The sequence below is a fragment of the Megalopta genalis genome, chromosome 1 (genome assembly GCF_051020955.1).
Source record: "Megalopta genalis isolate 19385.01 chromosome 1, iyMegGena1_principal, whole genome shotgun sequence".
NCBI classification, from domain to species: Eukaryota; Metazoa; Arthropoda; class Insecta; order Hymenoptera; family Halictidae; genus Megalopta; species Megalopta genalis.
In genome coordinates, this window is record NC_135013.1 from 46,362,469 (window position 1) to 46,388,375 (window position 25,907).

The following is a 25,907-nucleotide window of genomic DNA, read 5'->3' on the forward strand; positions in this document are numbered from 1 at the left end:
GAAAACAAACCAAAGGCACAGCAATTGGTCACCCCACGGTAATCTGCTTCATCGCTCTATATCGAGCGAATTAATTTTTCCGGGAAATGTACGCAAGTTGCTTCGCGTCGCATTAGAAATGAACGTATAATACGGTAATTCGTTTCGCTTCTACGTTTCGCGACTCATCGATAATTCTCAACTAATCGATTAGATAATTAGAAACGTTCGTAACGGAGCCTCCTCCAATTAAATGTCTCGCCGCGGTCCGATTTTGTCATCGATCTTGTTACGCTTCCGCTGAACCTACATAGTACATATGTATATGTATATATGTACATACTTATCATTGGTTCGATTAATTTCAAGCGAACTCGATTCTACGGGCGTAAACAGCTCTAGGAAATTCGATTGCGCGCGTTTTGCATCAGCCCGAAGGAAAATGTAATCGGAATACATATTTCAAACTCGAGGAAACTATTCGGAACCGAAATGGAAGAATTTCTGCAGAATTTTTTAACTACGAAATATAATTAATATTACTATCAATATTGTTGTTATCATTAATTTTAACATTATTATTTAAATATATATTATACTATATGATATATATTATATATATCACATGTATAGTATAATATATATTTAAATAATAATGTGTATATATATATAATATATTATAATATATAATATTATTGTCATTATAAATAATATGACAATTCATCACGACGATGAATTACGCATCAATATTCGAAACTGTACAGAGATTATAACAACATTTAAGATTATCGATATTATTCAGAACTCGCTAAAATGATTAAACAAAAAATAAAATTTCAATCTCGTTTTCATTAGTATTTATTATATTTTTATCATTATTTATCAGCTTATTTCTTTTAGCGTAGACGCATTAGTCGCGAGGCCATCAGCGACCACTCGTTTTACAATTTGTTTGTTGCAAAATCCATTGTCTAGTTTTTCACGTTATAATTAAATTATCATAAATAATATTAATTTAAATTAATATTTATTTTACTATTTTAATTTTTATTATCTTCATTTATATTATTTTAATTTATATTAATAAATTATCATAAATTCTTTTCTTCTAGATCGTTTAGTATCGTTGTAACTATTTACAAAAAGAAATTGCACCGTACCACGACATTCCCATTGACGCGCTACGCGTTTACAGATTAAATGAATTCGAGAATTTGTTGATTTCGTCGGTCGAAACGTTTCCATGCAAGGTATCCCGAACGACAATACCGCGGGTAAAGGTAAAAATTGGTCGAAACGGAACGGGAGAATCTGATACTAGCGAGCCAAATCGATCGAGCGAATCGCGTAACGGGCGGGCAATTAAAAAATTTTCCAACGAGTTGCGGCCGTTTCCGCGCAACACCGCGCCGCGCGGGTTTATCAGCGCTGAATCCAAGTGGAACGATCGCCGAGTTTTACGGCATTTATACGGAGCCGATTGGCGCCGCGTTCTATCGGGGCGCCGATTGAAACTGAAACACTCGAGAGCCGTTCGATACGGAGGAGGCGTGAGAGTGAACTTCTCGGAAGAGCGTACAAACTTTGACAGATGGCCTCCTGTATCTCTCTCGACACCGATGCTTCCACGAACGAACGACGATGCGTGTAACACGACCAACGTTACCCTATCGAGCATTTTGCTGGAACCAAGTATGTATGCAAAAGGAACCGTGAAAATTTATAGAGTAAGCGTAGGTATAATTGCGGTTTCTCAATGAAGGCGAACTTTTGACATAACCTTTCACGTCAATAAATTGATCTTTATATTGAACATTTACTTTTCTCAAAATGTTCGATCTCCGAAAGCACAAATTTCATTAAAAAACGTAACGTAAAGAAACGATACGTGTGCATATATTACCACGGTTATGTATTTATTACCGCAAGCGAAATACTGCTGACATTCTGATTACATACTGCGTGTCAAATATTGCGGAGGTTCCGATTACTATGTGTTAAATACTATGGATAAATACTGCGTTACTCTGGAATGTTATATTTCCGAGATATTTGTGCAACAGAGTTTCCTCCACGAATTTCTTGCAAGGCTAACGCCACGTTTTCCTTAATGTAGCATAACCTCACATTTTTCCTTTTCTTTATATCGTTCGATATTTTTCGTTCTCTTTCCTTTCACTTCTTCCTTTGCACTTTCTTGCGTTTTCTTTTACATATGCACACACAGCTACAATTCTTAGGATCAAGATATTCTCACTGTAGCACTTTACAAATTAGGTGTAGGTATTCTACGAGCGAGCGTGTTCGCGCCGGCTCGTCGCGAACTACGCAGTTCGTTTAAGTGCCGCAATAATGTTCACACATGGTAAAAAACTATGCGACGAATACTACGTTAGTAAATAATATTTGAGGATATAGATAATAGTGACAGTGTACGTCGATTTTTGTTATCGATGTAATGATTATTTTATCTAAAAATAACGCTGAAATGAATAGTTTGTTATTAATTACGAAAATATAAATGCCTTCCGAATCAGCGTGCACAGCTGCTGTTACGAGTATTTCATAAGACTCGATCAAAATTTCATGTTAATTTAATTTGAATATTAGAATAACATTGATTGCTAGGTTTGTTTGCCTATATAATTCCATGGTTATTAATATGCAATTAACATTCGGACTCTTGGATGACTTCATAAAATTTTGAAAAAAATCTGACCTATTTTAGATTACAAGTCGTATGTTGGAGAATTTTCTCAGATCTTTCGATTGCAAGCTATGGTTACACAAAATGTCGGAACTTGCAGATTCCTCGAAAACAAGAATTTTTGTCTTCGGCATTCTAATTTTATCGAACGATGTAACCAAAAGCAGTGTTCTCGCAAAAAATAGAAACCGAACTTCCGACATTTTTTCCGTGAGAAATTAAGTTATACTTGATTGTGTCCACTCAATCTGTATATGTATTGTGCAGCGTTAAACGTTTCTACGATCAAATAAGTAATTTAAAAAAGTTCAAAATAAATAGAAACGAAAATAGCGCTATGTTCGACATATACTAGAATCTTTAGACGCTTTTTACAGTCCTCGTTTGGCGCAGTGGCTAGGGTCTCCGATCCAGGAATCTTTTGGACCCGATTCGAGCCCCGCCGAGAGTAAATCTGTTTCTTCATAGAAAATACTCATACCACCTTTCCAATTTTCTTTATCCAATCTCGAAAGCACCTTTTCGGTATCTCTTTTATCTATTTTCCTGCAATACCTTTTTTCTCGTTTTGTATTACATACGCGTCTCGGTTACTTTACCTTGTCCTCTTTTTATATTATATTATACTTTATATTTTACATTTTACATTTTACATTTTACATTTTACATTTTACATTTTACATTTTACATTTTACATTTTACATTTTACATTTTACATTTTACATTTTACATTTTACATTTTACATTTTACATTTTACATTTTACATTTTACATTTTACATTTTACATTTTACATTTTACATTTTACATTTTACATTTTACATTTTACATTTTACATTTTACATTTTACATTTTACATTTTACATTTTACATTTTACATTTTACATTTTACATTTTACATTTTACATTTTATATTTCATATTTTATATTATAATTGCGAGTGATTTATATAATAATTTTTACAGTGACATTGCCGTCACTGTAAGAATCTCGCTGTATGCATATAATACATTCACATTATGTTCGTACGGGACAAATTTGTTGTCCGCCAATTAAATAAATTGAATTGAATTAAATTAAATTAAATTAACGACGACCAACGATCCAAAATCGATTGTGCGGATCCGAGGCAGTGTTTCGTGAAATGGAAGATTTGCGCGAGCGACCGCTTCGGATCGCAGCAGAGAGGAGTCGGAAATGCAACGTGGCTTATAACCGGCTGCAACTTTTTCGCGTTTATCCGGGCGGAGGAGCGAGTACCGATCTCGTGGCGATATACAGTTGACGAAGAGCACTTGTGGATCTATTTTCGCTCGATCGAAAGATTGAGGCCGTCGACCTAAACGGATCTCTCGAAGCGAGGAGAGCGAGAGAGAAAGTCGGCGGCTGTTGGAACAAACTCGGCTAGAGGCGAACGGAGACGCGCGAACGAACGAGAGAAACGGAGAGCGAGAAATAGAGGGAGCAATGCGAGCGAGCGAATGAGAGAGAGAGAGAGAGAGGGGGGGAGCTGAGCGTTCGAGCGAGCAAGAGAGAGAGAGAGAGAGAGAGAGAAAATGAAAAAGCACGAGACCGTAGATTCAGAGAAACGCGTGGGGAGGGGAGAAAGAGAGGATGAAAGGAAAGGCTTGAAGAAAATCGATCGAGAAGAATATAAGAAAAGGAGCAACGGAACGATTCGATCGGGTGATAAGGGGAAAGAGATGTCTATCGTTTATTGGGGATATCGGATCGATTCAAGATCGGGAACGCGATATTTGCGATGTGAGAAATCGGCTCGAGCCGTGCTCGATCAATACATTCTGTTCGCTCGCACTCAGAAGCAGAGCGGCGCGCCGCACTGCACTGTACCGCGGCGTTAGAAACAGAAACAGAAGCAGATGCGACGAGGACACGTCGACTTCGCTGCGACCGCGACCGACGTGACGACCGGCGACGTGCAATCAATCCTTCATTTTATTAAGAAGCTTATTCGCGCCGCGATTTCATTCCGGCTGAAGTGGGCTGATCCAATTCGATTTCATGGCGCCCCCTCCCCCCACCCCTCTCTCTCTCTCTCTCTCTCTCCCTCTTTGCATGCCACCGCTCTTTTCCATTAACGAGCGGCTCGTGCAGAGCTGATCGTCGCATTCCTCGGCGCGCCACCGTACGGCGAACGGCGAAACGGGATCCTCTGGCAAAAATCGAACTTCTCAATTTCTTTGTTTAGGCTAATTTTTGTTCGCTACGAGATGTTTCAAGCTGCGAATATATTACACGTTATGCGTCTATTCTATTTATAGTATATTTTACATTATTTCACGTAGAATGAGAAATACCGACAGGAAGAACAAATTATGCGAACCGAGGTTTCTTATCTTGTTCGTAGTAACGCCGAGTAACGGCGAAACTGAAAGAAGTATTTTAGTCGTTGTCTAGCAGACCAACCAAATCTAAACAAAATTCTGGTCGTTTAGTTCCAGCTATGAAAAGGTTGTGCCGTTTCTCGAGCATTCTCAAGTATATGTATATTTAGAAACAACTTAAACTTTATGACAGTTTTGTAAAAAATTGTAAAAAAAACTTGGAACTTCGGTCACACGAAAGTTGAAATTGTTGGGAAGAAATCGAACGGTTGTTTCGTGCGCTACTTTCGGCTACTTTTAAGTTCGGTGCGATTTTCAAGGAACGAACGTCCGAGGTTTTGGCGACCGCGCGCCGCGTTCAACGCTCGTATCCGGTTTCAAAACAAACCCCGATTTCTCAGGCATCTCTAACGATCTGGCGAAACAAAAGAGGTTGGCCGGTATTCATTTTTCTACAAATTAGGATACATGACATTATAAAAAGAATTGTTTTCATACAAAATTCGATTTTTTAAATGTTAATACATATCTCTGACTTGAAGCAACGCTCAAATAATCGGAGCCGAGAGAGAGCGAATCGCCACGCCACTGGTGCACCAAGATAAACCGATTTTTCTCGCGATACTTTTTTTGATTCCTGGAACATCGTTCTTTCTATTTTTTTTAAAACTTACATTTAATCGCGACTGCCGAATCGCTTCGCTTTTAACGCTATTCCTAGGAAACTAGGCAAAAGGCACCTTTTAAAATTTTCATTCACTATTATTTATTTAGTTCAACCGCTTAATGAACAAATATTTTCAACCGTACTTGTCATTCCAGAACCGAGAATCAATTTTTCAAATTGTTTTCATTTGATTGTCAAAGGAATTTTTTACCCAGTTTCGAATTTAATACAGTTATTATATTTATTATTTTATAACTTTATTATTAATAAAGCTATTATATTTATTATTTTATAACTTTATTATTACTAAAGTTATTATATTATACGTTTTAAAATTATTCTTTGACTATTAGATGTGCCTACGGTAAAGTTAGTTTCAGATTTAACTTCTTTTTTGAAGATTTAAGATTTAATATTTCTCTCTCTCTCTCTCTCTCTCTCTCTCTCTCTTTGAAATTAATTTTTTTTCTTTTCCTTTCTTTCTTATTTATCGTATTCACTGAATAAAATAATATCGCAATATACGGTGCACTGTACTATGTACAACTTTTAAGATTTATATTTATTGAAACATCCGATTTTAGTCCAATGTTAACGTTAATCCGCAACGTATGCAGACAAAAATATTAGCAATTTTGAAATTACACGTTTGTTATTTGATTTTCTCGAACTCGCTTCACTTTATCGCCGAAGCTTACCATAAAATGTTATTGACCCACCGTGCTTTACTATTACACTTTTATATTCTATATTTCCATGTTGCAGTTTCTTCAACTCGAACGACGCACAGTGGTCGATTTCCATACAAAAAGCGGTAAAAATCATGCGACAACTAAGATTATATATTTAAGCCTTACTTTTCATTTTATATTACTAGTGCATACAAGGAAAATGTATGCACAAAAATGTCTCGCAATCAGGGAATAAGAGGTTTCTGAGGTCATTTGAAGCAACTTTTTCCTTAGCGAAAATTCAATCCGCGGCATTGTTTTCGAGTTATTAACGAAAAACATTGACCAATGAGAGATCGCATACGGCTGACGCCCCGCCCTCACGGCCACTGCTGCGACGCGACAATGGCCGCAAGAGCGAAGCACCGGCCGCACTCTTTCTCCGATTGGTCCACGTTTTTCGTTAATAACTCGTAAACAAAGTCGCGGATTGCATTTTCGCTAAGGAAAAAGTTACTTCAAATGACCTCAGGAACCCTCCATTTCCGGATCGCGAAACATTTTTTAGACACTCTGCAGTATACTTCTTAAACTCTGTTTAATAAACGGTGATTACGTCGCGTATGCTTTGTTTCAATTTGAGAAAATCGAAGAAAAGATTTAGCATGCAAGTTTCAAAAAACAAAGTAGATTCGCGTTCGAACGAAGAAATAAGCTGTTCGATAAATGAACCGTCAGAGACATCAGCATCTGATTACGCGATTTGGTTGGGCTCGCGTTCAGCTTGTTTGCGCCGTAATTGGGATAGTAAGGTAACTGGCGAAAGCAGGAGCAGCTGACAGCCCGTTAGACGCGAATTTTCATGGGAAATCTATAATTATCGGAATAACGAGCGACGGACTCGACGATTTGCGGAATTAGATGAATCACGGGAACGGTAGGCGCCAGAAATGATGGAGCGCGTGAGAGAGAGAGAGAGAAAGAGAGAGAGAGAGCGCGAGAGAGAGAGCGAGAAGAGGGAGAGAGAGTGAGAGAGAGCGCGAGGGAGAGAGTGTAAGAGAGAGCGAGAGAAGGAGAGAGAGAGAGCAAGAGAACGAGAGCGAGAGAGAGAGAGAGAGAGCGAAAGAGGGAGAGAGCGAGAGAGAGAGAGAGAGAGAGAGAGAGACGGGGACTAATTGCGGCCGTTTCAACTTCCAGTTGTTTCCACCGTTCAACGACCTTTTCGTTTTATCGTTCCGGGCTTAGGAGGTCTATCGTTCGCGAATTTCGCAACAGTGTCGATCGAGGAAGACGGAAGACGTGTCCGACGCTTTCGTTTTGTAATCGAGGAAACTCTTCTTACGTTCGCGTCGCGTTGATGTACGCCGCCCCGCTAGGGACAATTCGTTCATGGAAACTTGACATTACCCGAGTTTCGAATAGAACGTTCGCAGAGACGATACGTAGTATCGCTTGTGTCACGCTTCGCAGAACACGGTTTTCCACGGAAAGACCATATACATATAGAACACAAGGTTTAGATATAAATGATTAAATTGTTTTATAATATGTGCGACACACAAATAAACTTTTAATAATATAAAAGTGTAAATTTTTAAATTGGTTCAAAGGACTTGAATATTTTTCAGATGTCGGATCAACTCTAAAAAGGTTTTTTAGATTGCAATTGATTGGGATGATAAAAAAATAAATAAAATAATGTTTCTCAACTTTTTTATACAAGCCCGTAAGAAAAATTTAATAAAGTATATAATAATAAATGATAACAATAAATAATAATAATAAATAAAAAATAAATAATTATTGATACGTACAAAAACACAGATAATATGGAAAATAATATTTGACAGAAAATATATATAAAGTGCACGTTTTTACGTAAGAGGTCCGTGCAAAGAAATAGGCCGACATGAATTCTTTGCGAGATGTAACAATCGTTAACCCCTTGCACTATGATAACGGGTCGGATCCGCGACGAGGAATTCATGTACACGATATACTAAATACAGTAAATTCTCCTTAATTGACGCTCAGCTTGTAAAAACGTAATTTTTTGGACGTATTTGAAAGAAACAGCGACTCTGTTAATGCGAACATGATTATGAAACGAGAGTACGAAGTTACGCTCCTTAAAAAGTAATAAAAACAAAATTTAGATTAGGCCTTTTGTTCATAATCTGGACTGTAATTAGAGAGAATTTTAAGGGGAATTTGTACATATAAATGCTTCTGAATTGAAACAAATTTCGATTCGTCTGTTATATCTCGTTCGTTAAAGGAAATCTATGAAGGACGAAGCAATGCTAATCAACGCAGTTGTAAAAGAAATTACAGCGCGAGGGATTCACGTGTGAAAGAAACGGTATCGCGAGAACTCTTTACTCTCTCAACAAGACAGGTATTCAGCTATCTTGAAAGATCACGCATTTTTCGCGTAAGATTATTAAACCGAGTTTCGGCCAGCTTTTGTCGAGGCCGAGTACACCATCGCGCGTCGCGCGAAATTTCGAATATTGACGCAGGGACTGAAAGTTAATAAAAATTAGTTGCAAAATTATCTGCACGGGTGAAACAACCGTAACGTTATATAATTATTGACTATATAATTATTAACGGTGATCGAGATTTACGGAGATTTTGTAAAATTTTTATAAAAATAAAAAAATAAATTAATAAATAAGTAAAGTAAAGAAATTTTACAAAATTTCGAAATATTACGCTTTTTAATAAATAATAATATAATTAATATATTATTATAAATATAATTATATTAATTAATTATATTAATATATATTTATATAATTATATTAATATAATAATATAATTTAATAAATAATAAATAATAATAATTTTGTAAGAACGATCGGGAACAGTTTTGTCTACGGCAGAGAAATTCTGATCGTCCTTCGACAGACCGAACGGCTCTTCCCCCTTTAAAGATTTCGATTGGAGTTCGCTGCAATGTCCTTGACCCTCTTGCGAAGATATTGTGGCCGGGAGAGCGCCGAAACGAAATCGAAACTAAGATCACCGCGCGGCGATAGTCATTGGAGAATGCTCGATAAATATCTGCTCGTGGCTCGCGATCGGTTTATTGCTATGCGTTATTTTTCATACTCGCCTATTAATATTTCTCAATTTATAGCGATCGTTCACTGGTCCGTCGCGTTTTAAATTATGTCTTCTTCACTTTTCGCCGTTATCTTTGTTCCGATAACACGTAGGTTAAGCAGGAATATTTTAACGATTCTTAGAACATATGCGCGCACGGTGATTTAATCGAACTAATATTATAAAGAGTTTAGACACAGAGATTGTTATGCAAGTGTGCACAGTTTAATTGCGACTTGATTTTTAGATCGACCATATTTCGATGGGTTCGAAGTATCGATTCGCCAAATGAACGCTAAAAAAGCTATTATTTATTATTCATTATTTATTATTTATTATTCAATATTCATTATTTATTATTCATTGTTTATTATTCAATATTCATTACTTATTATTTATTATTCAATATTCATTATTTATTATTCAATATTCATTATTTATTATTTATTATTCAATATTCATTATTTATTATTTATTATTTATTATTTATTATTTATTATTTATTATTTATTATTTATTATTTATTATTTATTATTCAATATTCATTATTTATTGCGTTCATTTTAGGTTAATTTTCAATGTTTTTCAAACTTCCATTTTTTGCATGGGTTAATTAATTTTGGTTTCGTTTTTTTTTTAATTTACACGAATTTTAATAAAAATTAACGGTAACAATTTTGTCTTTCGCTTCGATCTTTTCTTTATATATCGTTAATTATAAGATATATCGTAAATCACTACTTCATACAGTATGAAAACGTACATGTCGAGTGTTACTTTTACACCTACAATTCATGCTTACGCACCGCTGAACGAAATACAATGATACATACATACATACATACAATGATTGATGGAACTGGTCATTTGCCAAATCGCTTAACTCGCTTTATAAAAAATTCCGTCTAAAATGTAAAATTAAATAACCATTTAAAATTACCATTATGGGCGCGGCTTTAATCTAACGACAAGTATAATATTATAATCAAATATATACAGGGTGTTCCACAATTATTTTAACAGCCGAAAATGAGGGGTAGCTGAGATCATTTGAAGTAACTTTTTCCTTTGCGAAAATGCAATCCGCGGCTTTGTTTACGAGTTATTAACGAAAAACACTGACCAATGAGAGGTGAAGGCGCGAATTACAACATGGTCGATCGATCGAGTGAAACGTGCTTCGACCGTGGAGCGCGATAGAAGATGGGAGGCTCCGTGCTGCGTTCGAATCAATGAACAAGTCACGGTGCGTGAACCTCCGAATTTTATTTTACTACATTACAGTGATAATTTTAAGAAAAACGCTATTTATCCTTATTTCAAAATGTCCGAAGAATATTTAATAATTTTTCGAATCCGTAATAATACGTAATTTAACCGTAACGGCCGTTTTAATTTTCATGTGTACCATATGAAATCTTTATGCAATGTGTACAGTGAAGATTAACAAAGTTCGTAAACGATGTTTTAATATAAATAATTCCGTGTCCGAACAGAATTCAACGAATGTTTTGCAAAGCTGATTTAATAATAAATAATCGCGTTAAGGGACTTAAAGGATTTGTTTGTTACAGAAATATGAAAAATATTATCAATAAGAAATTTATTATTATTATATATTATTTATATATTATTTATTTTCATATTAGAAATATGAAAAAAAGTATCACTATCGATGATCTTTTGCAGACGGAGAAGCTATTTATAATGTATCTCCTAATAAAAGTGCTTTTGTTTATTGTACATTTATACAGGGTGTCCGTTTGATCTGAAACTAAGAAAGATAGCGAAGAAACCTTTTGACAAAAGTTGTTTGGTGCGAAAGGAGGCATAACGTAATATAAACAGTTCTCTAGTTGGCGAAAAAGTGGCGGAGATTTCAAGGTCGCGTGGAATTTCTTTAAATAGTACGCTATATTATAGTACAATTTAATACGAATCCATTGAATCCAAAGGAACGCAGATAATCGTAGTTTAACCGAACTATCGTTGCATTCGCATTAAACTGTACCTGCTGTATACGGAGTGTACATAAAAACACAGCATCCTATTTAAGAAAACAACCAACGTGACCTCAGAGTTTCCACCATTCTTTCGCCAACAAGAAAACTATCTACACCGCGTTACGCCCCCTTTCATATCGAATTACTTTTGTTAAAACATTTTTTCACTATCTTTCGTAGTTTCCGAGATATTCGGGATTTCCAGATGAAACAGACACCCCGTATAAAATTCATGCGGTTTCTCAATGAAGAGAAAACGAGACCTTTCACGCCAATGAATTGACAACTTGCGCTACACATACCTATTATTTATGTGGAATTCCCTATCGCGAGTCTTCCGAACGGATATCTCGATTAAAGAATCACCTAATTTAATGTTTTAAAGAAAGAAATATATTCTAGTGCAAAGTTCGATTTATAATGCTTCGAAGCTCGACGCTGACTACTTTCGCCCTTTTTCCTTCTTTATTCTCTCGCTCGAGACACTCGTTTGTTTCTTCTTAATCGATATTTATATACTTTCGGGCCATATTGCTCAGCACACGCACACACACACACACACGCACGTGCGCGCGCGCACACGCACACACATATTCTTGCGCGCACACGCTTCACTCACTACATTTACATACTTTAACTTAAATATTTACTTTTGTCAAAATATCGAATCTACGAAAGCACACATATCATTAGAAAGCGTAACGTAAAGGAACCATACGTGTGCATACATACAGGGTGTCCAAAAAATGTCTCGCAATACGGAAATGTGGGGTAGCTGAGGTCATTCTAACTAACTTTTACCTTTGTGAAAATGCAATCTGCGGCTTTGTTTACGAGTTATTAACGAAAAACACTGACCAATGAGTCAGTGGCGTCAGTGGCGCACGAAGCCCAGTTCCGCTCATTGGCTCGGCCGCCTTGCGCCAGCATATCTCACCTCTCATTGGTCACGGTTTTTCGTTAATAACTCGTAAACAAAGCCGTGGATTGCAATTTCGCCAAGGACAAACTTACTTCAAATTACCTCAAGAACCTCCCATTCTCGGATTTCGAGAAATTTTTGGGACACCCAAAATATATTATCGTGGTTATGTGTTAAATATTACGGACGTGCCGATTACTACGTGTCAAATACTATGAATGTTCCGACTACTGCGTTACTCTGGAATGTTATATTTCCGAGATATTTGTGCAACAGAGTATCCTCCACGAATTTCTTGCAAGGCAAACACCACATTTTTCCTTTTCTTTATATCGTTTGACATTTTTCTTCCTCTTTCCTTTAAATTTCTTCCTTTGCACTTTTCTCTTTCTTTTTTTTAATGTACACACACAGCTACAATTCATAGAATCAAGATATTCTCACTGTAGCACTTTACAAATTAGGTGTAGGTATTCTACGAGCGAGCGTGTTCGCGCCGGCTCGTCGAGAACTGCGCTGTATAGGTTAAGGTACACAATTCGGTAAAGCACCGCAGTAATGTACACGCATGGTAAAAAACTATGCACCACTGTGTTAGTAAATAATATTTTCAGGATAGAAGATAGTGACAGTGTACGTTGATTTTTTATCAAAGTAACGATTACTTTGTCTAAAAATAACGCTGAAATGAATAGTTTAGTATTAATTACCAAAATATAAATGCCTTTCGAATTAGCGTTCACAGCTGTCATTACGATTATTTAACAAAACTCGACGTTTTCATAAGCTTCCGAATATCAAAAGTCAATGAACGAATTAGAACTGCGATTGCTGTTACTTGTATGTCATAAATTATCAATATTAAACGTATAAAAAATTATGGTACTCATTTTTAGAAGATTACACACTGTAAAATGTTATTTCTATTCTTATTACTTTTATAAAATACCGCAGTATTTGGGGTGTCAGCAGTAAGGCCTAGTAAAGCACGTCGCACGATAGCCGATTTCCTTAGAAAATGGGACAGAAATTAATAAAATTGTTTCGTAAATGGAAAATTATTATGCGATTCGTGCTATTACTGTCTAACAACTCAAAGAATTGAAATAATTGAAAATTATTTGAATTTCGACAATCGTGCTTCTCTTCTATCAGAATGAGCATGCTCCTAATTGTTTACGTTAGAAAATACATACTGTGTCGGTGAGCTCTCTAGAAGTTTTATGTTCTACAACAAGGAGTGAGGGCTCCGAGAGTGTCTTCCGGTGTAATAGTATTTGAGTGACCATGTACGCTTGCAGGTTATTTATGAGAGAAAACGAAACGGCCATGTGCGTTAGTAATTAAGAAACATTTGTATATATATTAATTATAATATAAACTATATTATTGTTGCTCTGACAGTAGTCGTTATTGTGACATAGCCTACAATTTGAGTATTGGTGCGTGACTTCTTTGGAATCTGTTAGAATGAATATCTTCTTGTGATGCACACAACGTGGCACGTAGAGTCACCCTCAAAATTGAGCGCACTTAAGTTGGCAAGTTGGCAAGTTGGCAATTTTCAATTTAAATTGAAAATTAATTTAAATTGAAAATTAATTTAAATTGAAAATTAAATTAAATTAAAAATTAAATTAATAATTAAATTAAATTAAATTGATTTGTATTAAATTGAATTGAATTGAATTAAAAATTAAATTAAATTAAATTGATTTGTATTGAATTGAATTGAATTGAATTAAAAATTAAAGAAAATTAAATAAAATTAAAAATTAATTTAAAAGTTCTACATCTAGTAGAAGTAGTTATATGTCAATCATCGATAGTTCTAGCGTTAATTACGATCTTTGAAAACGACGTGTCTCGTATCGGACATTCCTTTATCCTATTTCCCGCCAAATATCTGGTCACTGTGTCAATTTTGACCCTTCAATAATTCGCGTACACCGTACAAATTTCGCAGGAGGGTTAACAACACTCCGGAAAACATTCTCCTCGTCCGAGATCTGGACGCCTAGCGCAACGAACGGGAACCCTTTCGCCACCCCCTCAATTATCCGCAGCTCGCTGAAGCATCGATCATTCAACGATTACATTTTCCTCGCTCGGCCGTGGTGAATGAATCACGCCTTATTATCACGGTACCTGACAAAGCAAATTGAACAGAAGCCAGAGGAAAAGGCGGGACAAGGGTGGGACGGAGCAACACAGAGTTGAACAGAGTTAAAGAGAGTGAGACGAAGTGGGACGGAGTGGAAGAGAGAGAGAGAGAGAGAGAGAGAGAGAGAGAGAGAGAGAGAGAGAGAGAGAGAGAGAGAGAGAGAGCGATTTGCAGCGGTCGGAGCGAGATAGCCGTAAAGGGGCGAGAGAGGGAAACCGCGTGGAAAAAGGGAGATCGGGAGAGCGAATGAGCAGAGAAAGCGGGAGGAGAGGAAGAGAGAGAGAGAGAGAGAGAGAAATAGAGAGAGGGAGAGGGAGACAGATAAAGGGGGAGGCTGAAGCGCTGGCTCGTGAAAACGAGGGAGAGGCGATCGGCTGAGCGACGATTTTCCCAACGAAGGATGAGGGTGGGTGGCGCCCGGATTGAGGATCTCGCGCGGAAGAAAAGAGCCGACACGAGCAACCTGTTGCACTACAATGCCGGGATATCTGTCTCTATTCTGCGGTTTCATGCTGCGCAACACGTTGCAATCCGTCCCCGAGCAGCGGCCACGATTCTACTTCCGTAGAATTTCTGCGAAATATTATGCCGCTTGCGACTCGCATCAGATATCCCTATGATTTATCGGCCTGACCGTATGACACGGCGCGGCGGACGCGAGATTCCCACTGCCTCCGTCCGTTGGCTCACTTAAAAATAAATATTGTACATACAGGATAAACCTGGGTATTACTGCGGACGCCTCGAATACAGCAGTATTTTATAGAAGTAATAAAATCTAACATTTTACAGTGTGTAATCTTCTAAAAATGAATCTCATAATTTTTTGTACGTTTAATATTGATCATTTATGACATACAAATAATAGCAATCGCAGTTTAAATTCCTTCAATGACTTTTGATATTCGGAAACTTATAAAAACATCGAGTCTTGTGAAATACTCGTAATGACAGCTGTGAACGCTAATTCGAAAGGCATTTATATTTTGGTAATTAATGCAAAACTATTCATTTCAGCGTTATTTTTAGACAAAGTAATCGTTACTTTGAAAAAAAATCAACGTACACTGTCACTATCTTCTATCCTGAAAATATTATTTACTAACACAGTGGCGCATAGTTTTTTACCATGCGTGTACATTACTGCGATGCTTTACCGAATTGTGTACCTTAACCTATACGGCGCAGTTCTCGACGAGCCGGCGCGAACACGCTTGATCGTACAATAGCTATATACCTAATTTGTAAAGTGCTACAGTGAGAATATCTTGATTCTATGAATTGTAGCTGTGTGTGTACATTTAAAGAAAGAATGGGAAAAGTGCAAAGGAAGAAGTCGAAGGGAAGAGAGCGAAAAATGTCAAGCGATATAAAGAGAAGGAAAAATGTAAGGTTATGCTACACTCAGGAAAACGTGGCGTTAGCCTTGCAAGAAATTCGTGCAGGAAACTCTGTTGCACAAATATCACGGAAATATAACATTCTAGAGTAACGCAGCAATCGTGCATGGTACTTGACACGTAGTAATCGTAACCTCCGCAGTGTTTGTCACGCAGTATGTAATCGGTAATATGTATATGCACACGTATGGTTTCTTTACATTCCTCTTTTTAATGAAATATGTGCTTTCAGAGATCCAATATTTTGAGAAAAGTAAAGAATAATAGGTATCGCGCAAGATATCAATTTATTGGCGTAAAACGTCTCGTTTTCACTGTCAGAGAAAGTCATTGAGAAATCGCAGTAATATTTACACTTACTCTACAGGGTGTCCCAAAATCATCGTACTTCCGGGAGATAAAGGATTCCTAAAGTTATTTGAAGTAACTTTTTCTTTAGCGCAAATACTATCCGCGGCTTTGTTTACGAGTTATTAACGAAAAACACTGGCCAACGAGGAGCCAGCATTCGACTGATGCTAAGCGGCCGAGCCAATCAGCGGTACCGGACTTCGACCGGTCGTTGGCTCGGCCGACTCGCGCCAGCTGAGCACTCCTCTCATTGGTCAGTGTCTTTCGCTAATAACTTGTTAACGATGCATTGGAGAACATATTTGCAAAGGAAAAAGTTGCTTCGAATGATCTCAGGAATCTCTAATTGTGACACTCTGTATATTGCCAAAATACTTGTGAAATAGAGTTTCCACCATGAATTTCTTCCAAGGCTGACACCACGTTTTCCTTGGGGTACCATAACCTTACATTTTCTTTCCCTTTTCTTTATATCACTTGACATTTTTCGTTCTCTTTCCTTTGACTTCTTCCGTTGCACTTTTCCCAGTTTCTTTTAAATATACACACAGCTACAATTCCTAGGATCAAGACATTCTCACTGTAGCACTTTACAAATTAGATATAGGTACTGTATGATCGAGCGTGATCGCGCCGGTTACGGTTACGAGTATTTCATAAGAATATTAGAATAGCATTGATTGCTGGGTTTGTTTGCCTATGTAATTTCATGGTTATTAATATGCAATTAACATTCGGACTCTCGGGTGGCTTCATAAAATTTTGAAAAAGATCTGTCCTATTTTGGGTTACAAGCCGCACGTTGGAGAATTTCCTCAGATTTTTCGGTTGCAAGCTGTGATTACAAAAAATGTCGGAACTTGCAGACTTCTCAAGAATAAAAATTTTTGCCTTCGGTATTCTAATTATCGAACGATGTAACCAAAAGCAGTGTTCTCGCAAAAAATAGAAACCGAACTTCCGACATTTTTTTCCGTGAGAAATTAAGTTATACTTGATTGTGTCCACTCAATCTACATATGTATTGTGCAGCGTTTCTACGATCAAATAAGTAATTTAAAAAAGTTCAAAATAAATAGAAATGAAAATAGCGCTATGTCCGACATATACTAGAATCTTTAAACGCTTTTTACAGTCTTCGTTTGGCGCAGCGGCTAGGGTCTCCGATCCAGGAATATTTTTAACTCGGTTCGAGCCCCGCCGAGGGTAAATCTGTTTCTTCATAAAAAATACTTCATATCCTTTTTCCAATTTTCTTTATACAATCTCAAAAGCATCTTATATTATAAAAAGTCGTCTTTTTATATTATATTTTTATTTTATATTATATTATATTTTATATTATGTTAGCATTGCCGTCACTGTAAACATCTCGCTGTATGCACATAATACATTTACATTATTTTATATTATATTATATTATATTTTACCTTAATGCCACGATTTCCTTAGAGTAGCATAACCTTACATTTCTCCATTTTTTTATATCGTTTGATATTTTTCCTTCTCTTTCCTTCGACTTCTTTCTTTGCAGTTTTCCCATTCTCTTTTAAATATACACACTCAGCTACAATTCCTTGGATCAAGATATTCTCACAAATTAGGTGTACGTACTTTACTATCAAGCGTGATCGCAAAATCTCGCTGTATAGGTTAAGGTACACAGTTCGGTAAAGCGCCGCAGTAATGTACACGCATGGTAAAAAACTATGCGCCACTGTGTTAGTAAATAATATTTGAGGATAGATGATAGTAACAGTGTACGTCGATTTTTTATGAAAGTAACGATTACTTTGTCTAAAAATAACGCTGAAATGAATAGTTTAGTATTAATTACCAAAATATAAATGCCTTTCGAATTAGCGTTCACAGCTGTCATTACGAGTATTTCACAAAACTCGACGTTTTCATAAGCTTCCGAATATCAAAAGTCAATGAACGAATTAGAACTGCGATTGCTGTTACTTGTATGTCATAAATTATCAATATTAAACGTATAAAAAATTATGGTACTCATTTTTAGAAGATTACACACTGTAAAATGTGTTAGATTTTATTACTTTTATAAAATACCGCAGTGTTTGGGGTGGCAGCAGTTATCCTACTAGATGATCCTCCGAGAACGAACGACAACGACCGAGATGCTCGACGTTCCTCAATTTATCATTGATCGTCCCGCGGTGTCGTTTAACGAGGTCCAAGCTGGTTGCTCGGTGGAGAATGATTCATGACTTCCCAGTTACGTAACGAAGGGAAGGGAGGGGGATGAGTTGGGTGTTGGGATTGCAGCTGAATACATACGTGTTCTTGTATTTTAGAGCTAGTCGGAGGTGTTCCGTGAAAAATTCGGTCCACAGTCCGAGAGTAGTATCGGCTTCGACCGATTAACGTGGAACCTACCATCCTTCGAGGCGCATTAAAAATCGCTGATATTGCCCGTACCTTGTCAAATTTTATCTCGAGCGAAAATAAGAAATAACTGTTCGGAATAATTCATTTCGTGATTTTTGTTTAGACGATGTGGATGTCGTCGCGCGTTCCCATTAGTAATTATATGACATGCTTCATGCGATCTTCGGTTTATTAATTAATTGTTCGGTTGATTGTTACCACGTTCATTGTAACAGGTAGCGCGCGCATGCTCCGCGTTTGTTACTAATTCGTGTCTAACGTAATCATGTAATTTGGTATAACCGTGTCGTTAAATAAAGTGTAATGTGTTTATACAGTCCGGGCCACTTAATGTCTATTTTCAACGGCATTATTTGATCGTAAAAATGATATCGATCAATTTGAAATAATGGCGATTTAATAGTCCTATAAGACGTCCTATAGATCTAATATACACATGTAAATAAGTATAATATACAGGGTGTATACAAGGTGTCCCAAAAATGTCTCGCAATCCGAAAGTGGTGGGTTCCTCAGGTCATTTGAAGCAACTTCTTCCTTTACAAAAATTTTCTCCGAGGCACCGTTAACGAGTTATTAACGAAAAACAGTGATCAATGAGAGGCGTGCTCAGCTGGCGCGAGGCGACCGAGCCAATGAGCGGAACTGGGCTTCGTGCGCTGGTTGGCTGAGCCGCCTCATTAACGGTGCCTCGGAGAAAATTTATATATATATATATATATAATAAAATTAATAGATCGGTCACCCCACGGGGCTCCACCACTCACGCCCGCCCCCCTTCCGCCACACTTGTCGCAGTAAAGTGGAATTTTGAGGATCGGTCGCCGAAGCTTACCGGTGGCTAAATAATAATGGTTACCGTCCGAATTTACCATTTGAAATGTTTAGGCATTTATTCGGTCGCCGATGAAGCGCGGCCGTGTTGTAAAGCCGGTGCAACGAAGCGGATGGAAATAATTTCTACGCGCATGCAAGACGGTTCTATTTTTGCTGGGCACTCTATCTTCGCTCAAAGGCATCGAGAGCATATCGGAGAAGAATATCGGCCACAGGCGCCACTCGCAAGAACGTTCAGTTCATATCCCACGATCCGGTGAGAAAATAAATGCAGCTATTTTCGTAGACACCGCGTATGTTGGCCGAGATCGCCAAAAGAGACGACTACAACCGAGATTCTCAAACGTGATCGGCCTTTTGATCGGCTTTAATCATGATTTTCAAGGTAACGCCGCCACGCTGCTCGGAATCACAAAGAGGACACCTTTTGATCGGTTTCATCTCGATAGGTGTTCTCAAGAATTTTTTCGTCGAATGGAGAAATCGAGGCTAGCAGACAGAACCGCGTTGTATTATTATAATTATATTAATTGTATTTTTATTTTAATTATATTATTATATTAATTACAATAATTATTTTATTATATTAATAATAATAATTATTATTAATCTTCTTTGGGCTTCTTCCTATTGGCTTTCGACCTTTCATTTTCCATCGATATTAGAGCATTTATCGATATATTCGTGATATTGCAACGAAAATTATGTATACCTTTAGTTTTACTGTCGTGGATACTCTTTGTTGTTGATTTTTACAGAATCAACATAACATCGATAATTCAGACTTACTGGAATCGAATAAAAATTACATATTTATAGAGAATTTTTTATAGAAGGAAACATTTGTTATAGAGAATGTTACTTCCGAGAAATGAGGGATTCTTGAGACCATTTCAAGTAACTTATTCCTTAACGAAAATGCAATCCGTGGCTTCGTTTACGAGTTATTAACGAAAAACACAGACCAATCGGAGGGCGTACGCGGTTGGCGCTCCGCCCTTGCGGTCAATGCCGCGTCGCGCTAGTTGTCTGACGCAACGCTTGAGGTCGCGAGGGTGGGGCGTCAGCCGATCTTGCCTCTCATTGATCACTGTTTTTATATGTTTATAGATGTTTTTTTCCTTGCGTAAACTTTTATTTATTTACAGAATTTAAACAGCAAAATTGTTCAATTCGATTATATACATTGATAACATCGAATTGAACAATTTTATGTATATAAGGTACATTATATACATTATACATATACATACGTTCATTTGTTTCTGTTTACATGCGAGGCCTTGGTGTTACGTGTCGCCAAATTATTTCAAACATTGTGGCATCCGATTCGAAGTCGCCTATAATACTATAAAGTTAAAATTACCTAGTTTCATTTAAAAATATAATGGCGACCTTGTTTTTTTTTATCGAAAATCAATTTGTTTTTAAACTTAAGCAATTGCAATTTCTCTAAATACTAATTAACTTTGATAGGAAACATTTTTTTGTTAAACGATCGGAAGGGGCTAAAAAGTCGTGGGAACTAATTCGTGACTCATCCTGTATACATACGTTCGCAATAAACATTTAATAATAATACTATACATTATATTTCGTAGTTTCTATAAAATTGATAAGTGTCCGCATACTATTAAGTTACAGCGTAGAATCTTGCATATATTTCCTTGGACGATCCCACCGGCAATTTGGTTACTTCGTCACGTCCCCAGTGACAATAGAAACTCTCGCAAGGTGGAATAATGAAATTTCTTCGAAAACAAGAACCCAGCATCCCACGCCTACGAATTCGCAGAAATCTCCGATTACCGTATAAAAAGCAGACGATCTCCGGACCCGGTTTGAGCTGGGGCCTCTTCTCGTCAAGCTACTCCAGCTTCCGTGAAACCGAAGAATGCTTTCCGTGTGCCGGGAGACCCCAGCGCCGAGGCTAAACTTCCCATCGCGTCGGTCGAGCGCCGAACTCCGAGCGCCGAGCGCAGAGCGACGAGTACCGAATGCCGAGTGCCGAGCGTCGAGCGACGAGTGCCGAACGCTGAGCTCCGAGCTCCGAGCGCCGAACTCCGAGCTCCGAGCTCCGAGCGCCGAGCGACGAGTGCCGAGCACTGAGCTCTCCGGATCGCTCGAGATCGCAATTTTCCCATCGCGAGCCGGTAATCTCGTCAAGCGTTTCTTTTACGGTGACGACACGTCCGTGAGCGAGCCCATGAATCGACCCTTTCTCGCGTAGAGCTGACCCAAGCGATTCCCGAACAATTCGCGACCTGGGACGGTCACGTTTCGATCGATCGGCTCGTTGCGGCGCGTCCAACAGTGTTCAAAAACAGCGACTTAGACGCGAAAAACCAATGCTTTTTACCACCTCCAATCCTTCAACATTTGATGTCATTAAGTTATTTTTTGTTATAACCCTAACATAACCCGTGTGTCTAAGGGCCTTTCGATTCCACAATGCCACTAACGTTCTCGCCATTCATCATCGTGAAACTTCCAGGATAGTTATAATTTCCAGGATATGATTTGTTTAAATAGGATAATTTTGACTCAACAGTTGGAAGTTTCTATTACTCCTCGAAATCTCCTTTACCAGTGTATACACATTTCTCCTTGCAGGAAGGTAAGATACTTTGATGTAGAATAAAGATGATTCATAAAAATCTGTAGAATACGTTTTATCGAAGAGAACCAATTTCAGTAGGGAACAACAGACCAATAAGAGACGAGCTTGACCGGTGCTCCGCCCTCGCGGCCAATGCCGCGTCGCGCTGGCCGTCTGACGCAGCAGCAGTGGTCGAGTAGGTGGGGCGTCAGCCGTACGCGATCTTTCATTGGTCAGCGTTTTTCGTGAATAACTCGTAAATGAAACCGCGAATTATATTTTCGCTAAGGGAAAAGTTACTTCAAATGACCTCAGGAACCCCCATTCCCGGATTGCGAGACGCTTTTGGGATTTCGTACTTACCTAAATATGATAGACGAGTGTGTTCGAAATGTCATTTTATACTGTATGTATATCCGAACCGTGTAATAATATCTATCATATATTTTAAGATATTTAACGCGATGCAACCGTAAATCACCGTCGTAACCAATCCAGTTGTAAGCTTTCGGAATAGAAGTAATCGCGTCGCTACGCATCCGTCAAAATAAAATCACTAGCCTGTAGTTTTGATGCAGTTCTTTGATATTTCCGTGAAAATTAGCTGCCAGTTTCTGTAAGTGTTTTTTTTAAATAATGTAACTTTAAAGTCGCAGTACATACACATATACAACGAAAAATAATTTGACTGCATTTGGAAGAATTTTTCGAATCTATTGTTTCTGTTATATGTGTAAATTATAATTTTCAAGGGTTGACACGAATGTTAATGTATAAACAATTATATAATACTATATCAATAATATACAAATTTGATTCGAAGGTTCGGGATTCAAGTATGCACGTATGCAACTCGCGCGCGCGTTGGTAACGTTTTATCAATCACGGGACAAATAAATTATAAATTATTTCCAATTTGCTCTTCTGCGCTCTATGTATTCGTTATTTCGCGGTTCCGTCTAACGACGCCCGACACTTAGCAGTGCATTTGAAACTGCAAGCGTATCGTCGGAAAAAGATCGCAAGGAAGACCTCTTGTACGTTCTTTTGGTATCTTCGGCTCCATTAATAAGCTCGTTAGATTGAAGAAAAGACAAAATAAAATATCTGACTCATTTCCGTCAGAAGGGTTACGGTTGCTAAAAGCCGCGGATACATTTATTGGCGATAGTAGCCTAGATTAATTTATTCAAAAAGTATCTATCGTTCATTTTTATCATTTTATTATTCCTTCTCCTTTTTCTCCTTTTCATCGAGTCTTACTATTTTCTTTTCGGTATTCGTACACATTATGTGATTATATAAAAATGTCACGTGACATTGAAATGTCATAAATTATCAATATTGAACGTATAAAAAATTATGAGATTCATTTTTAGAAGATTACACGCTATAAAATAGATGTTACTACTTTTATATAATACCGCAGTATTTGGAGCGTCCGCAGTAATTCTCACACTTAACCATTAACCCTTTATATTCGAGAGTATCTTAATTCCAAAATATAAAGACATTTGTTTCAATTCACAGTGTTTCAATATTGTACGATTGGTTTTATCGGTTGCATAGAAAATTGAATCTGTTTGCTTGTAGAAAACTTCTGTCTTTGAATATCTCATCGAATACAAGCTTCAAAATTGCTCAAACTACGAAAATTCTTTTAAAAAACAGTATAGCAATTTTTAGCGTCACCTCGGAGTCGCCAGTCGAGCGAGAAAAGGGTTGATATTCGGACAACCCTTAAAGCGAAATAACCTTTTTAAAATTCGCCTAAATGATATAACTAAAAATTATTTTTCTAATAATTGAAATTTGTTGGAATAAAAATAAATATAGCTAATCTGTGTAATAATAAAAATATAAATTAAATTAAATGGAATTAAATTGTGTAATAATAATAATAATCATAATAATCATAGCAATCATAACAATCATAATCATAATCATATTCATAATAATATTGCTTTTAAAAAATCACTTAATTTTGAGAACACTTAAATGATTGAAACTGAGCTATTGCACAGCTTCATTATAAATAGATCAGAGACAGACATTTTTCGCAGCTTCAGTTGCTGCCATAATCGATGATCTCAGCTTTCATCGCAGCACCAACGTGAATGTACCGTATCGCAAAAGATAAGTTTTTCAAGTTACGAAGATCCGAGGGTCGCGGGTAACGGAAAGCGCATAAAGTTGAAATCAAACGGTTCTTTCTTTGACAAGTTATACTACGCGAATCCGGTAACTCCGAACCGAAATATAACTTTTTGGATAACTGTTTTTATCGCGGATATAAAAACGATAGCGAACTTCTCCAAATGGAACGAGACGATTTTTCTTTATATTCTTCGAACCATCGAGTTACATCAAACGAAATATGTAATATGAGCCGTTTATTTTGAAAGTGGCATAAGTTACTTTGTTTTTAAGTCGATATATTTAAGGGTTTGCGTTTTAACACGTTTAAAAATATGGATGCTAACTTTCGAGAAGATTTACTTGTATCTGTTATCTCAGGATACTGATATTTTTCTCAGTATAAATAATTTCGTATAAACATTAAAAAATCACCACTTTTCATTACGGTAAAGTGACTTATGCCACTTTCAAAATAAACGGCTCATATATTGTGGGACAAGGTATCGAAGTGTTAATATTCCGTGATATGTACGTATATACATATGTGTATGCGAAATTCTATAAAATATCGATCGCCGTGCAAAGGAATGCTACGAAATCTCCCGCTTCGAATTTTCTCCTAGATTGATGATTCGTAGTGACTCGATGGCGCCGCGCCGGTTCAGAGCACGCGTGTGTGCGCGCGACAGAGGCCTAGCACCAAAATAAATCAATAAAATAGCGAGGCGAGTCGAGTTGAGTCGCGTATACTTACGCGTACATATATGTATATACGACGCGTATACAATACATATGCACTAACGTGCACGTGCACATACAGTATAAATACACCAAATCCCTAAAAATTTTAATAATAGTGTAACCGTAACTGTTAAAATTAAATAATTGTATAGATTTATTTAGCTTCGACAACTTTGTATAAATATATGTATGAAGATATTTGATACGAATAATATATACATATATACAGGGTGTTCCACAATTACTTTAACAGCCGAAAATGAGGGGTAGCTGAGGTCATTTCAAGTAACTTTTTCCTTTGCGAAAATGCAATCCGCGGCTTTGTTTACGAGTTATTAACGAAAAACACTGGCCAATGAGAGGTGACGATGCGAGAGAGAGAGAGAGTCTGCGAGAGAGAGTCCGCAGCACGAGGCTTTGACAGATGGTCGGGACGGACTCGAGCCGCGTTCGAAGTATTGAACAAATCACGAAGCGAGAACTTTCGGGATTTTTTTTTTACTACGTAACAGTGATATTTTTAAGAAAAACGCTGTTCACCTTTACTTTAGAACGTCTGAAGAATATTTACAAATTTTTCGGACTCGAAATAATAAATAATTTAACCGTGACGGCCGTTTTAATTTTCTAGTGTGCATGACACCTCGTGTGTAACATATGAAATTTTTAAGCAAGGTGTACAGTGAAGATTAACAAAGTACGTAAATGATATTTTACGTTAATAATATTTTATTTAAATAATTCCGTGTCCAAACACAGTTCAACGAATGATTCGCAAAGCTAATTTAATAAATAATAATCGTGTTGAAGGACGTAAGGGATATGTTTGTTAGAGAAATATGAAGAATATTATCAATAAG

General features: G+C 37.1%; 1 protein-coding gene and 1 long non-coding RNA gene across 3 annotated transcripts in view; one reads left to right on the forward strand and one right to left on the reverse strand.

Annotated features, from left to right (window-relative positions):
- Dad (Daughters against dpp) overlaps window positions 1-25,907 on the reverse strand; it is a 170,488-nt gene that overhangs the window by 62,938 nt on the left and 81,643 nt on the right. The gene's annotated exons all lie outside the window — the stretch shown is intronic.
- On the forward strand, window positions 1,388-20,182 carry LOC117219878 (uncharacterized). The gene is made up of 3 exons (XR_004490108.2): window positions 1,388-1,671; window positions 19,620-19,824; window positions 19,954-20,182. It is a non-coding gene; the product is annotated as an uncharacterized LOC117219878 (long non-coding RNA).